General features: G+C 42.1%; 1 long non-coding RNA gene across 1 annotated transcript in view; it reads left to right on the top strand.

The window, feature by feature from the left end:
* Positions 1–15: 15 nt before the first annotated feature.
* Positions 16–15,382, top strand: part of LOC137636839 (uncharacterized) — a 34,301-nt gene continuing 18,934 nt past the window's right edge. Inside the window, exon 1 of the long non-coding RNA XR_011043245.1 lies at positions 16–775. This is a non-coding gene — a long non-coding RNA (uncharacterized lncRNA). The remainder of the gene's footprint in view (positions 776–15,382) is intronic.

The raw sequence follows: 15,382 nt of genomic DNA, 5'->3' as shown, positions 1-15,382 counted from the left end.
TTTAATCCATACAGCCTTTTTAAAGTCAAAAATTTGTAAATTATCATCATCATCATCTCTGAGATTATTTTACAAGGCTCTGCTATTAATTCATCTTTTCAAGTTAAAAGATATGAACTTTAAAAAAAAATGTTGGATCTGTTTCCTCACACAATTCTTATAATCAAAATGATAAAAATCTTTCTAAAACAGGTTAGTAATCATTTCAGTACATATATTTGAGGAAACATATGAGATATTTGAATCAGAAAGCCCTTCAAACGTCAAATTTGCCATTTTTTTTTTTCAGAAAAGACAGAACATGTAGGGCTACTATATAAGAAATCAAGAAATGCACATGTGTAGGAAACTTAAGATAATAACATAGTAAATTCTTATACAAATCAATAAATTGAGGTATTATGGAACCAAGAAATCAGAGAGATTCAACATGTAGGCCTATACAATAAATCAAGAAATGCACATGTGTAGGAAACTTAAGATAATAACATAGTAAATTCTTATACAAATCAATAAATTGAGGTATTATGCAATCAAGAAAACAGAGATATTCTATAAATTAACTTTTTTATCCATGTACAATTAAAATTTTTATGTTAAACCTGAAGACGAAGAAACTTAAAAGTAAGAAGAATAATATTCTTGGTACTCCAGACTCCTTGGCAAATGTAAACATTGTATTACGTCACAGTAGAAGGTCCACGTTTAGAAGATATTAGTCAAGTTTTTAATATTGTGACGTAGTAAATCGTATATTTAACCTGCTTTCTCTTTGGTAAGTTTCTATATATCTTATTATTTCAGTATTTCATGTAAAGGAAAAATTTTATATAGACAAAACATGAATAAGCCAGTAGCTGAATTAGATAGCGTGTTTAAATTCTTTCATTAAATTGTACTAATATATTTCGTAGAAATCCACTTTATTTGTTATATTTATCACCCAAAATTTAGTTTATACATTAATTCCTTCTTCAAAATCATGAATGTCCAATTTTCTTTTTTGAAATAATGAAATTTAACTATCAAATTGCTATATTACTTGATGCTAGGCTAATCTAACATGTGGGAATTAACAGGGTAATATTTCGGTAGAGTCCCACCCAGCTATTACCCCTTGCTAGTACCAAGGAGCTTGATGTTTTTATATTTTGCAGGCGAAGCGAGCTCACGGCGGAGCAAAAACCATTTGGCCCTATTGAAATATTACTGAAATCTAAAGGTTTTTGCTCTGCCGTATGTTCGCTTCGCTCGTGTAAAAAATATCAAGCTCCTATATACTGGCAAGCGGTAATGCCGCTTGGTAGGACACTACTGTAATGTTACCATTAATTGTTGGCCCTGGCCATGCTTGTAAAAATTAAGATATTTATGTACTATGGCTGAGAAATGCTAGACAACTAATTAATAGGAATGTGGAGTCCTACAGATAAGTCGGTTAAAGTAAGTTAAGGGATTTGGGGTGAAGTCTCCCCATCTCTGAGGTAAGTTAGGCGAGGTGGACCTTGAGATATCCGTGTAAGCTGATAAGTGTTGCCCGTGTTATACCATTTTTGGGCTCAAGCCATGGCGTCCTGATGGAAGGAAGGTTCCTTTTTGGTAGCTTCCTTGGGTAAATAACCCAAAAATAACCCTAAAATAGATTTTTCGCTTCGCTCAAAATCTGTTATTTACTGTGATCTAATTGGTAGCGGTAGCGCCCTCAACGTGATATGAAGTATATGGTTTTGAATGACAGTTTCAAACCATCATCACCATATGTTTACTCTCATAGAAGGTGCGCAGGAACATTATTTGGTAATGCACTCGGCATATGTAAGTGTTTTAACCCTTTTACCCCCAGGCTATTTGGAAATTTCCAACTCTTAACCCCCAGGGGTTATTTTTTATTCAAGCACATTTTGCAGTATTTTTTCAAATTGCTCTAACAGCCTTAATTTTTATCATAGAGAGGTCAGGTTGGTCTCATTCTCTTGGAAAATGCCTGAATTTTCTCAAAAAATTATCAAAAAAAAAAAAATTTAAATAGCATTTTTTTGCAGGGACGTACCGGTACGTCCATGGGGGTAAAGGGATGAGTTTTGTGAAACATACCAGTACGTCCTTTTGGGGGTGAAAGGGTTAAATGCATACTAATGGGCCACCAGGTGTTTTTATTCAGTATGCTTACTTTTAAGTTTGTAATAATTCAAATTTATGCTTTTTTTTACCTCCACCAACAAAGTTGGAAGGAGGTTATTTTTAAGTCCCTGTGTGTGTGTTTGTGAACGGCTTCCAGGCCTCAATTTTAATCGTAGAGTAGTGAAACTTGCAGGTATTAATTTTTATGCATAAAGCTGGAAATTATTAAATTTGGTAGGTCAAAGGTCCAGGTCACGGTCAAGCAAAATTTCCAATTCATGTAATCAGCCGTAAGTGTTGACATCGTTATCAAAGACTTCAAACTTGGTTCATATATGAGTGTGTGAAATCCACCCCAATTATTACATGTTAAGGTCAAAAGATCAATGTCAAGGTCGAAAAAAGGTCGTGAAATAAACGGCCACGGAGGAGGTCTGCGCACTACTGAGTGCCCTCTAGTGTTGAAATAATTCAAGACCTAACTTTTTTTCATAACGAGTTTACCAAAGAGGATGTGTATTTCTTAACAAAAAAGGGATTTTGACAAAGGAAAAATCTATTTCTGGGCGAGAGACCTGTGCCGCCCAGTGAAATGCTCCTTTAGCATCATTTCTAAGGTATATAACTGCTATGTATTACTAGAGAAAAAAGTTGCATAGGAACGCCAGGGATGAATCCAGCTCGCTCACCTAAATAGGTGTCGGTACATAGTAACTTGGGCGTGAAAACCACCACCAGAGGTCTCGTGCCATTTAGATATCTCCCCTTCAAATATCCCCGTTACCACGAGGTGCCGTTCTACATCCACTACTGATTGCTACTACCACCATCTCCACCCACGCCAACCACGTCACTCCTTTCATAGCATCTTCGGTGTTTACCCGTGCGTTCCTTTGCTTGTGATTTTTATATTCTAATAGAAGAGGAGGAATTGGATACTGTATGAACCCTTTCACCCCCAGGCTATTTGGAAATTTCCAACCCTTAACCCCCAAGGGGTTATTTTTTTCCCAGCACATTTTGTAGTATATTTTTTTTAAATTGCTCTAACAGCCTTAATTTTTGTCATAGAGAGGTCAGGTTGGTCTTATTCTCTTGGAAAATGCCTGAATTTTCTCAAAAAAAATGATCAAAAATATGAAAAAAATAATTTTATAGCATTTTTTTACAAGGACGTACCGGTACGTTCATGGGGGTAAAGGGTTAATAATCCATTGGAGAAGGATAAATGTCCAAACCCTCCTATGATAAGGATATTGAAAGGGCAGATTTATTCTCTGAAACGGAGATACAGTAGGCCCCTTTGCTTTTGTTGCCAATTCTGGAGGGAAGTATATGGTTGAAGGTATAGAAAACTCCTTAAAATACTTCAGTGAACAGGTTGACAGTACTTCAGCAACTGGGTGATCCAGGGTGGACGCTTATGTGTGTTGATTAGTATTTATCAAGTTGTATGATTTTACCCGAACATTATTCGGATGTCGTAAGGGTAATTTTACAGAAGAGCTGAATATTATTTGGAAATTTCGGGTAGTTTGTAGCGCTACGGCCAAGCGTCCTAATTTGCTTATTATCGCTCCGACTGTTATCTTGTATAGAATAAAAACGTTTGGAAATGGTCTACGGATCTTAAATATGTTGTGTAAGGGGGGGGGGGGGGGGCGGGGGGGCACAGCCCCCCCTGGTTAAGGACACGGCTTTTAGCATAGGTTAGGTGGGGTTTTTAAGTTAGCTTCTCCCGTCGTACTTGTAGGTAAGGAAACTGTTGTGTAAGGGGGGGTCCGGGGGGGGGGGGCGAAGCCCCCCTGGGAAAGGATACGGCTTTTAGCATAGGTTAGGTGGGTTTTTTAAGTTAGCTTCTCCCGCCAAAATCCTTTTTAGAACGACGGCCACAGTTCAGAATATTCCCGTTTTCTACAGGACCTGGCTGTCACCCTACAAAGGCTCCGAAATTTCTTCAACTTGAAAATAGGGTTTTCGACACTGAAAATTTTGTAAGATGCCTAAAACTGGCCTACACCACATTTCTTATTTTCTCTGAAAGGATTATTGTTTAGATAAGGAATTTTACCCGGCATCCTGTGTGTCGTGTGGGGAACACGAACCCCCAAGTACGTAATGATACGGCATTTGATGTTAGGTCGTATCCTTATATTTGTTTTCCATGTAAAATTGGGTTTTTCAGAAATGACTAATTGTGTCTGAGGCATCTTTTCACTATAACTTTAAGAATAAGAGTTTCGATGGTTGTCATCAAAATCATTTAAAACTCCCAAAAGTATAACAGGAACATCTCATATCTCTTAACCCTTATACCCCCCCCGGCTATTTGGAACTTTCCAACCCTTAACCCCCAGGCATTTTTTTTTTTCAAGCACATTTTGCAATATATATATTTTGAATTGCTCTAACAGCCTTAATTTTTGTCATAGAGAGGTCAGGTTGGTCTCATACTTTTGGAAAATGCCTGAAGTTTCTCATAAAGTTATCAAAAATATGCAAAAAAAGAATGTAAATAGCAGTTTTTTGCAAGGACGTACCAATAGGTCCAGGGGGCTAAAGAGATGAGTTTTTTGGAACTTTCCAACCCTTAACCCCCAGACGTTTTTTTTGTTTTTTTTCAAGCACATTTTGCAATATATATTTTTTAAATTGCTCTAACAGCCTTAATTTTCGTCATAGAGAGGTCAGGTTGGTCTCAATCTTTTGGAAAATGCCTGAAGTTTCTCATAAATTTATCAAAAATATGCAAAAAAAAAATGAAAATAGCAGTTTTTTGCAAGGACGTACCAGTAGGTCCAGGGGGCTAAAGGGATGAGTGTTTTGGAATTTTCCAACCCTTAACCCCCAGGCATTTTTTTTTTCAAGCACATTTTGCAATATATATTTTTAAAATTGCTCTAACAGCCTTAATTCTCGTCATAGAGAGGTCAGGTTGGTCTCAATCTTTTGGAAAATGCTGAAATTTCTCAAAGTTATCAAGAATAAGCAAAAAAAAATGTAAATAGCAGTTTTTTGCAAGGACGTACCAGTACGTCCATGGGGGCTAAAGGGATGAGTTTTGTGAAACGCACCGGTACGTCCATTGGGGGTAAAAGGGTTAAAATGATTTTTATTAGTTTCAAATACAATCTGTACTTACACGAATACACTCTTATGCTTTCAGCAAAACTGGATACGGCCATTGAAACTTTTACCGAGGTGGTATTATTATTATTATTATTATTATTATTATTATTATTATTATTATTATTATTAAATGCTAAGCTGCAACCCTAGTTGGAAAAGCAGGATGCTACAATTCCAGGGGCCCGAACAGGGAAAATAGCCCAGTAAGGAAAGGAAATAAGGAAAAATAAAATATTTTAGGAATAGTTACTTCCTGGTGGAGGGAGAGCCCCGCCCACTCAACAGACCACGGAGCTCTCACTCTTGCTTTCGGCTGCCGGAGAGCAGACGCACTCCCAGTGCCGTCGGCTGGCTATTTTAATCTTTGTGTTTAATTTTAAATAATTGGTAGTTTGTTGTGTCTGAGGAATATTCAACAGCATTCTTGTTACTGTTAATTCCCTTGGGAAGTAGTGTCTCCTGCTGCCTAGTTTAATTTTATTTGTGTCGTCTCGTTCTTGTCGGCCACTTTAGCCGGAAAGCCACAAGAACTGGTATAATTATAGAACAACACGGGGATGTTCTCTGGGCCGCATAATAAATCCAAGAAAAATTACATAAAGTATTGGCATTCTATGCTCCCGAGTTATTTCTCATTTGTTAGTAAATCCTTATTTGTAATTATTATTTTTAGGACCCTGTGTATGTTAGTGATAGTGCATATATGGTAAAGGATAAAAAGGTAGATCATTATCTCTGATTTACTTTTAAGGATTGTGACCGGGCCGGGAAAGGGGGCCTGTCCGGTGGGCTTGCCCCCAGCTAGGTCTGTGACCTAGGAAGGGGTGTCTAGGGGCTTTCCCCAGCTAGGTCTTAGACCTGGAATAACAGGAAAACAGCTTATTTGCGGCTTGAAAAAAAGTAAAAATTCATTAGCACACTTTACTGCAGGAAAATTTTTTTCTATAGAAATGCTGTCCCATGTTAAACTATGATTTTCTCTAAAAGCATAGCACTTGGCAGTGCTTGCTCTTCATGGAGTTCCTAGGATCTCTTAGGTCATATGAGTGTCATCACTTTCGGCCCCTAAGTGACACTGATGGAACTTCAAGTTCCTCTTCCTTTTCTGCCTCGCCTTTGTCTAACACCCTAACAGAGCATGAAGTAGCTGATTACATTGGATCACATTGGTATGTTCGGAGAGGCGATGCTCCCACTCCCACTCACTCCCAATCGAGAACTCCCTGCTCGTCGGTGTTAATGTCTTCGAGGACATCTTCGTTGGAGAAATTCTTTCCACATTAGCGTCTCCTAGCAATCTCTTCTATGGTGTCTGAAGCTTCGCTTGTCAGCAGTCGCCCTTCCTATTTTTGTTCCAGTCATGTAGTAGATGCAAGATGATCTTTCCTGGTGGTTGAACAATGAAAACCTAGCTAAGGATGTTCCTCTCAACCTTCGAAGGTGCCTCTAATCGCAGACGTTTCCAGGAAGAGATGGGAAATGCACCTGAGGGATTAAGCTCTTCAGGGATGTGGATCCCAGGAAAAATGGTCCTGCATATTAACCCTTTTACCCCCAGGCTATTTGGAAATTTCCAACCCTTAACCCCCAGGGGGTTATTTTTTTCCCAGCACATTTTGCAGTATATATTTTTTTTAAATTGCTCTAACAGCCTTAGTTTTTGTCATAGAGAGGTCAGGTTGGTCTCATTCTCTTGGAAAATGCCTGAATTTTCTCAAAAAATTATCAAAAATATGAAATAAAAAAATTTTATAGCATTTTTTTGCAAGGACGTACCGGTACGTCCATGGGGGTAAAGGGATGTGTTTTGTGGAACGTACCAGTACGTCCTTTGGGGGTAAAAGGGTTAACCAATTGGAAATGCATACTACAAGCTTTCCTATAGTTTGATTGAGCACTCCATGTTCTTCGAGCGACAACTCGACAGTACAGTCACAGCATACAACAATGAGCGAAGCTAGATTGTCTTTTACAGTCTTTGTGATTTGACAAAGTAGGTGTAAATCTGTCAACAAGCTTCATTTCTGACAAGACGAATGATCTAGCCAACAAGCCCAGTCACAAGGTGAAGGTTGTGAGTTCGCAGCGATACCCTTCTTGTGAGATACAAATGCTATTTACTCTGGGGATCAAAGATGATTGACCTGCTCTCCAAAAGCCCAGTCACAAGGTGAAGGTTGTGAGTTTGCAGTGGTCCCTTTCATCTGAGATGGAAATGCTATTTACTCTGGGGATCAAAGATGATTGACCTGCTCACCATATGGCTAAACAAGATTCTCCTTGTGTTCTGTTTCTCCATTTCAAAACATTGGGAAGAGTTCGAGGCTGCCGTCCATTACCCATGAGATTGCCTGCACTCTTACGCATTTCCCCTGTTCAACCTGATTTGCCTGTCAGATCAGCCAAGTATGGATCTCGTCAGGTGTCGGGAGGACCTTGGCTCCCAAATGACCACAAGTGGAATCTCAATCTAATAGGATGTTTAGTTTGGTTTCTGAAAGAAGTATCTCCTGGAACTCGCTTTTCTGTCGACTGCAACTTTAGAAGTACTGTACTGTACTGTACCTTCAATCCATGAAATAATTTGCACTTCACGGTTGGAGACTGTACATTATGCCCTCTGAGCAAAAAGCTTATCAAAAGGGACTACTATGGAGATGTCGAGGGCCTGTGATGGGCTTGCGTAGTGGTCTTCCTAGGAAGTGGACCATATTCTGCAATTGGTGCTGTAAAAGGGAGCTATGCTTCTTCAATAGTACTTTATTAACACAGATCATGAACTTGCTTGTCCACGAACACTCCTCATAGTCGTGGCCGGAAAGGCTAACTGCTCAACTTAGAGCAAAGTCTTCCGACTGAGGGATGTACATGCTGTATACCTATACTCTTTGTTGGAATTGTCTGTCCATGAGGATATTCAAGTAGTCGTTCCCATAGTGGGACATCTGGGCTTGGAGTAGGATGTTACCAGTGTCCAAAGTCTCATATGCCTGTCCCATACAAGTCATTGAGATGATTGTCTGACAAAGATCTAGTCACTTTTTCAGCTACCTTAGCTTTACAGAAGAGAGTTGGCAAGCTTTTTAACTTTGGCAAGCTTTTTAATTTTATTGGCAAGCTTTTAACTATGTTGGCAAGCTTTTCAACTTTGTTGGCAAGCTTTTAACTTTGTTGGCAGGATTATAACTTGTTTTTTACTTTGTTGGCATGATTTTAACTTGGTTTTAAATTTGTTGGCATGCTTTTAACTTTATTGGCAAGCTTTTAACTTTGCTAACATGCTTTTAACGTTGCTGACATATTTTTACTTTTCTTACATGTTTTTAACTTTGTTTGCATGCTTTTAACTTTGTTGGCAAGCTTTTAACTTCTTGTATGCCACTAGTCCTTTTGAAAGATGAAACCGTCTCCTTAGCTGGTTCCCGAGATCATGGCCAAGATCCAGCTCCCACGATGCCAGGTTTGAATCCGTATTCTTTTCTTCTTGGTAGTTATCTAGAGGGCATCAGAAGGACTTGCTTCTCTGTTCTCCGGGGCCCCACAGTGCTATTTAAAGAAGACTAGGTGCTTTGTGCCTGAGCACCAAAGATTTTTCTTAGCACTGGCTGGATAAAGAGAAAGTATCGAAGAGCACTCATATCTTTACGGCTTTACGAGACCACTAGTCTTGCCTATACATCAACCGGCTAAGGTGTAGGAGGTCCAACTTAGGCAAATTAGGGGTACTAAGTCTTCCTCAGCAATTAAAGGTTTAAAGGTCGCTCATGAATGGCAGAGGCAAGGGACAGTGACATTGCCCTAGCAAGCAGGACAATGGCTGCTGATGACTCAGCAGATAGACCTATAGGCTCCTCCAAACCCCCCCAACCTTAGCTCACAAGGAGGGTGAGGTTGCAGCAATCAAAGGAACTAACGAGTTTGCAGCAATCAAAGGAACTAACGAGTTTGAGAGGGACTCGAACCCCAGTCTGGTGATCACCAGTCAAGGACGTTACCAAATAGGACTATATGAGCTGGGAGTTTCATAAGAGTAAGCCTTTTTTTTTTTTTTTTGCAGACGAGATGCGTCAAGAGTTTCCCCCATCCTCATAGACAGATGAATCGAAGGTATTCGAACCTATTTTAGACGAGTATACATTTGTACTACATATCCTATATTTGCTTACCTACTTGTTTTGGGTTTAAGTCCAACCCTCCACTGAAGTCGAGTGAACTACTTCTCGGGCGGGTCCGTATTAATCATCTAACGAAACATTTTCACTATAACTTATACAATTCTTTGATTGTAGCATCTTCCAAATCATATAATCTTGTGAAAAGTAATGTCTTTAGTTTCTTCTTAAATTCAATTGCTCCCTTTAGGTCCTTCATTTCGGTTGGCATTTTAAAGGTTTTATGTCCTATTACCATTTACTCTTGGTATGGGCCTAACCTAGCGCATGTATTACCCCCATGCACTGGCTGTCGGTAGGTTGGCAGGTATCATCCCCTTCGCTACTATACAGGACCAGGTGCTCCGACATTTCCCGGGAAAGTTAAACCAGTCGGATTTTAGTTCATAGAGACTTTCTCCTTCCCAGTGAAGAGTCTCCTGTTAAAATATAATGGTTTGTATTCTTGTATGTACAGTACTGTCCCCTCTGATGGTTCAGCACTTTGCTGCAGTAGAGGGGCTTGAGTGTCTCAATGATGGGCTGGGCAATGGTGGTGGGGTAGTTTATCCACCCTGGCAGGCTCAACCATTCCGCTAAGGCCAGTTCTGAGAGACCAGACCAAGACTGGACCCCTATAGGCCTTCTCCTTTATTTCAGATAGGCAAAGGCTAGGAGAAGGAATACTCCAAAATCAAACCAAACCAAACCAAACAAGACCCCAACGGCGGAGCTTCCCAGCACCGGCGGAAGAGGGCAATGCCTATCGGGCAGGCAACAAGGTGGGCCTTGACATAACCAGAACCCGGCAGCCCGATGCAACCAACATCGGAGAAGCCGCCTGTCTCATATGTCTTGAGCCGCGGTGAAAACGATGTGGGCCAAGTGTGTGTGCGTGGCCGTTGCAAAGCCACGACCACCCAAAACAATATACCCAGCTACTGCCATTTTGTCGTTTCCTCCACCCTTCTTCATCTCTAGATAGGAGGCTGATGGCTAACGACAGAACCCAATACTCGGACACGAGTGGGCGACGACGACGACGACACTACCGTATTTTGAAAGTACTGTAATTTCTAGTTTTCCCTTACTACATTATACAGAGAGTTCTTGGAGGTACACTTATTGACTCGACCACCTCGCATGTTTCATGCCCAAGATCAAAGGCTGGTGTGTCAGTGACACGTAGGATATGAGTTTCCACGCCACCTGTCTTTAGTTATAGCGACCTCGTCAGGATTTTAATAGCCATTTCCGGCTTCTGTAAAGTCCTTTTGAAATTTAGTTTTAAATGTGATGGGATTTGATTTGCTAGTAAATATGAGGAACATCTTAAGAATGGATGCCTAGTTCTCTGCTACGTGTAATGCAGTAACCTGCCCTTAACTTTGTGGGAAGAAGGTGGATAAACATAAATGTTCTTGGGTAAGAAGGAATAAATCTAATATTTGATGTAAAGGAAATTAATGGTCTTGATTTTCTGAAGAATTAAAGTTATCAAGATTGGCCAAGTCAAAGATATGTTTTATTTTCTTCCCTGACTGGAAAATGTCTTAAAGTATATTCTCAAAGGAGAGGGAGTGAAGAGTTGATGAAGGAAAGATGAAAGTGCACAGAAAATATAAAGCTTTAAATTTTAAAACTATATTTCTGTGGTGTTGAAGTTTGGTTTTGCGATGCATGATTTTTGTACTCTACAGGACATTCTTCACTGTATGAATGTTTCAAAATTGCTGAGGAAGTAAAGGGAAGATATAAGATATAAGGACTGAAATACTTATACACGTGTTTATGGGCTGGTTTGCCTTCATCGTTTTCATCAGCGTTATCACTTGGTATTTCCTCCTAGTGAAATCACACAAGATGAGCTCTTGCCTTCTTTGTTCTGTTCGATTTCGAAGCTACCTAAACTTCGATCAAGTCAAGGTCTCCATCTCTGCCTATTTTACATTGATCTCCTTGACCTTCTACTGGTTCTTGTCCAAGTACTTTCTTGTAATAGACTGCAACTCTGTTTCTCTTCGATTCTCAATACTAGTCCAAACCATCTCTTATCCAGCAACTGAACCACATCATATTGTAAGTTCTTCATCTTAATATAACCTTCCATCCTCACCTTGATTTTGAATCTCTTATTGTCACGCTCTTTCAAATGGCTTATATTTTCTGCTGCGTGGAGTAGTACAGACTTTATGAACCATTTGGGCCTTTGCTCTCATGTCTGATGGGGTATTTTTATATACAAACCTTACAGCTTTGTTTTTCTTATTGCCCTCATTGCTTTGGTTCAGTCAAATTTATCCCATTGTAACAATATCTTATTTACCCACCAAGAAATCCGTCTTCGACATAGCCTTACCACTTCCCTCCTGTAGTATGCTTTGGATATCGAAAGTCTCCCACACCATGGAAGGGGTTTGGCATTTACAAGTGTTCTCGCTGCTACGAGACCGAGCCGACATCCCTCTCCTGTCTCGAGACATTCATGAGACTCTTCGGTGACTCCATCACCGCTGTCCATCAATTCAGCGATTGCAGCACTGAAAACAGGGACCCAGTGCAAGACTCGGGCACAAAGGGCACATCTCGGGCTCTGAATCTACCTTGAAAGCCACTTTCAGGATCAGTGTAGCAGTGGCTTCCTCGACATTTTGTTGGGTGCAGCCATATACTTCACAACCCAAAGCTCGACAGTCCCAAACAGGCAGAAGGCAAGGACGTTTTTGACTCGACGTTACTTTACTGGTGTTCCTTTGGATCCTGATGGTAAAGCAAGGGGTAGAGAGAGAGAGAGACACTAGAATGCCTTCCACTCCAGGCAGTTCCACAGGCCTTAACAGAAACTCTTCAGATGAAGTCGACAGCAGCCGGATGACTGAATTTCTTTCCATTCGAATGATTGTGGCAAATACTGTACGACCTACCGACAAAAACCAGACTTCTCTCGCTTGGTGAACCTGAAGGATTCTTGCATCTGGATACCTATCTTTCAGTCTCTGAAGTTGTTCATCCCCTAGGCTTTGGTTTTCAGTTCATACCATAGCTTCAGACTGCCTTTTCCCCTGATGGTTCGTGCTTGCCTTTCTGATAGCTTCTATATCAAAACTTCTTCCTCTTGGAGTCCTCAACAATCAGCTGACTATTTGCCATATGAGAATCATATATTGGTAACCAAACCTTATGGCTGTGCAGAAATTGGGGCTGAAGTATGCTGATAACACTGAATATTTGTTTCAGCAAATGGAGGAAAGTAATGCAGATACTCTAGTATAACCAAAAACATCCGATTGGATTTGAATATAATCTTAATCTTGCCTAGCCATTGAGGAACCAATTCTACATTGGCTCCCACACCAGTGATTGCTCCACCTAGCCATTGAGGAACCAATTCTACATTGGCTCCCACACCAGTGATTGCTCCACCTAGCCATTGAGGAACCAGTTCTACATTGGCTCCCACACCAGTGATTGCTCCACCTAGCCATTGAGGAACCAGTTCTACATTGGCTCCCACACCAGCGATTGCTCCACCTAGCCATTGAGGAACCAATTCTACATTGGCTCCCACACCAGCGATTGCTCCACCTAGCCATTGAGGAACCAATTCTACATTGGCTCCCACACCAGCGATTGCTCCACCTAGCCATTGAGGAACCAATTCTACATTGGCTCCCACACCAGCGATTGCTCCACCTAGCCATTGAGGAACCAATTCTACATTGGCTCCCACACCAGCGATTGCTCCACCTAGCCATTGAGGAACCAATTCTACATTGGCTCCCACACCAGCGATTGCTCCACCTAGCCATTGAGGAACCAATTCTACATTGGCTCCCACACCAGCGATTGCTCCACCTAGCCATTGAGGAACCAATTCTACATTGGCTCCCACACCAGCGATTGCTCCACCTAGCCATTGAGGAACCAATTCTACATTGGCTCCCACACCAGCGATTGCTCCACCTAGCCATTGAGGAACCAATTCTACATTGGCTCCCACACCAGCGATTGCTCCACCTAGCCATTGAGGAACCAATTCTACATTGGCTCCCACACCAGCGATTGCTCCACCTAGCCATTGAGGAACCAATTCTACATTGGCTCCCACACCAGCGATTGCTCCACCTAGCCATTGAGGAACCAATTCTACATTGGCTCCCACACCAGCGATTGCTCCACCTAGCCATTGAGGAACCAATTCTACATTGGCTCCCACACCAGCGATTGCTCCACCTAGCCATTGAGGAACCAATTCTACATTGGCTCCCACACCAGCGATTGCTCCACCTAGCCATTGAGGAACCAATTCTACATTGGCTCCCACACCAGCGATTGCTCCACCTAGCCATTGAGGAACCAATTCTACATTGGCTCCCACACCAGCGATTGCTCCACCTAGCCATTGAGGAACCAATTCTACATTGGCTCCCACACCAGCGATTGCTCCACCTAGCCATTGAGGAACCAATTCTACATTGGCTCCCACACCAGCGATTGCTCCACCTAGCCATTGAGGAACCAATTCTACATTGGCTCCCACACCAGCGATTGCTCCACCTAGCCATTGAGGAACCAATTCTACATTGGCTCCCACACCAGCGATTGCTCCACCTAGCCATTGAGGAACCAATTCTACATTGGCTCCCACACCAGCGATTGCTCCACCTAGCCATTGAGGAACCAATTCTACATTGGCTCCCACACCAGCGATTGCTCCACCTAGCCATTGAGGAACCAATTCTACATTGGCTCCCACACCAGCGATTGCTCCACCTAGCCATTGAGGAACCAATTCTACATTGGCTCCCACACCAGCGATTGCTCCACCTAGCCATTGAGGAACCAATTCTACATTGGCTCCCACACCAGCGATTGCTCCACCTAGCCATTGAGGAACCAATTCTACATTGGCTCCCACACCAGCGATTGCTCCACCTAGCCATTGAGGAACCAATTCTACATTGGCTCCCACACCAGCGATTGCTCCACCTAGCCATTGAGGAACCAATTCTACATTGGCTCCCACACCAGCGATTGCTCCACCTAGCCATTGAGGAACCAATTCTACATTGGCTCCCACACCAGCGATTGCTCCACCTAGCCATTGAGGAACCAATTCTACATTGGCTCCCACACCAGCGATTGCTCCACCTAGCCATTGAGGAACCAATTCTACATTGGCTCCCACACCAGCGATTGCTCCACCTAGCCATTGAGGAACCAATTCTACATTGGCTCCCACACCAGCGATTGCTCCACCTAGCCATTGAGGAACCAATTCTACATTGGCTCCCACACCAGCGATTGCTCCACCTAGCCATTGAGGAACCAATTCTACATTGGCTCCCACACCAGCGATTGCTCCACCTAGCCATTGAGGAACCAATTCTACATTGGCTCCCACACCAGCGATTGCTCCACCTAGCCATTGAGGAACCAATTCTACATTGGCTCCCACACCAGCGATTGCTCCACCTAGCCATTGAGGAACCAATTCTACATTGGCTCCCACACCAGCGATTGCTCCACCTAGCCATTGAGGAACCAATTCTACATTGGCTCCCACACCAGCGATTGCTCCACCTAGCCATTGAGGAACCAATTCTACATTGGCTCCCACACCAGCGATTGCTCCACCTAGCCATTGAGGAACCAATTCTACATTGGCTCCCACACCAGCGATTGCTCCACCTAGCCATTGAGGAACCAATTCTACATTGGCTCCCACACCAGCGATTGCTCCACCTAGCCATTGAGGAACCAATTCTACATTGGCTCCCACACCAGCGATTGCTCCACCTAGCCATTGAGGAACCAATTCTACATTGGCTCCCACACCAGCGATTGCTCCACCTAGCCATTGAGGAACCAATTCTACATTGGCTCCCACACCAGCGATTGCTCCACCTAGCCATTGAGGAACCAATTCTACATTGGCTCCCACACCAGCGATTGCTCCACCTAGCCATTGAGGAACCAAT

Source organism: Palaemon carinicauda, unplaced genomic scaffold (assembly GCF_036898095.1).
Source record: "Palaemon carinicauda isolate YSFRI2023 unplaced genomic scaffold, ASM3689809v2 scaffold402, whole genome shotgun sequence".
Taxonomy (NCBI): domain Eukaryota; kingdom Metazoa; phylum Arthropoda; class Malacostraca; order Decapoda; family Palaemonidae; genus Palaemon; species Palaemon carinicauda.
This window is presented reverse-complemented; position numbering and strand designations above follow the sequence as displayed.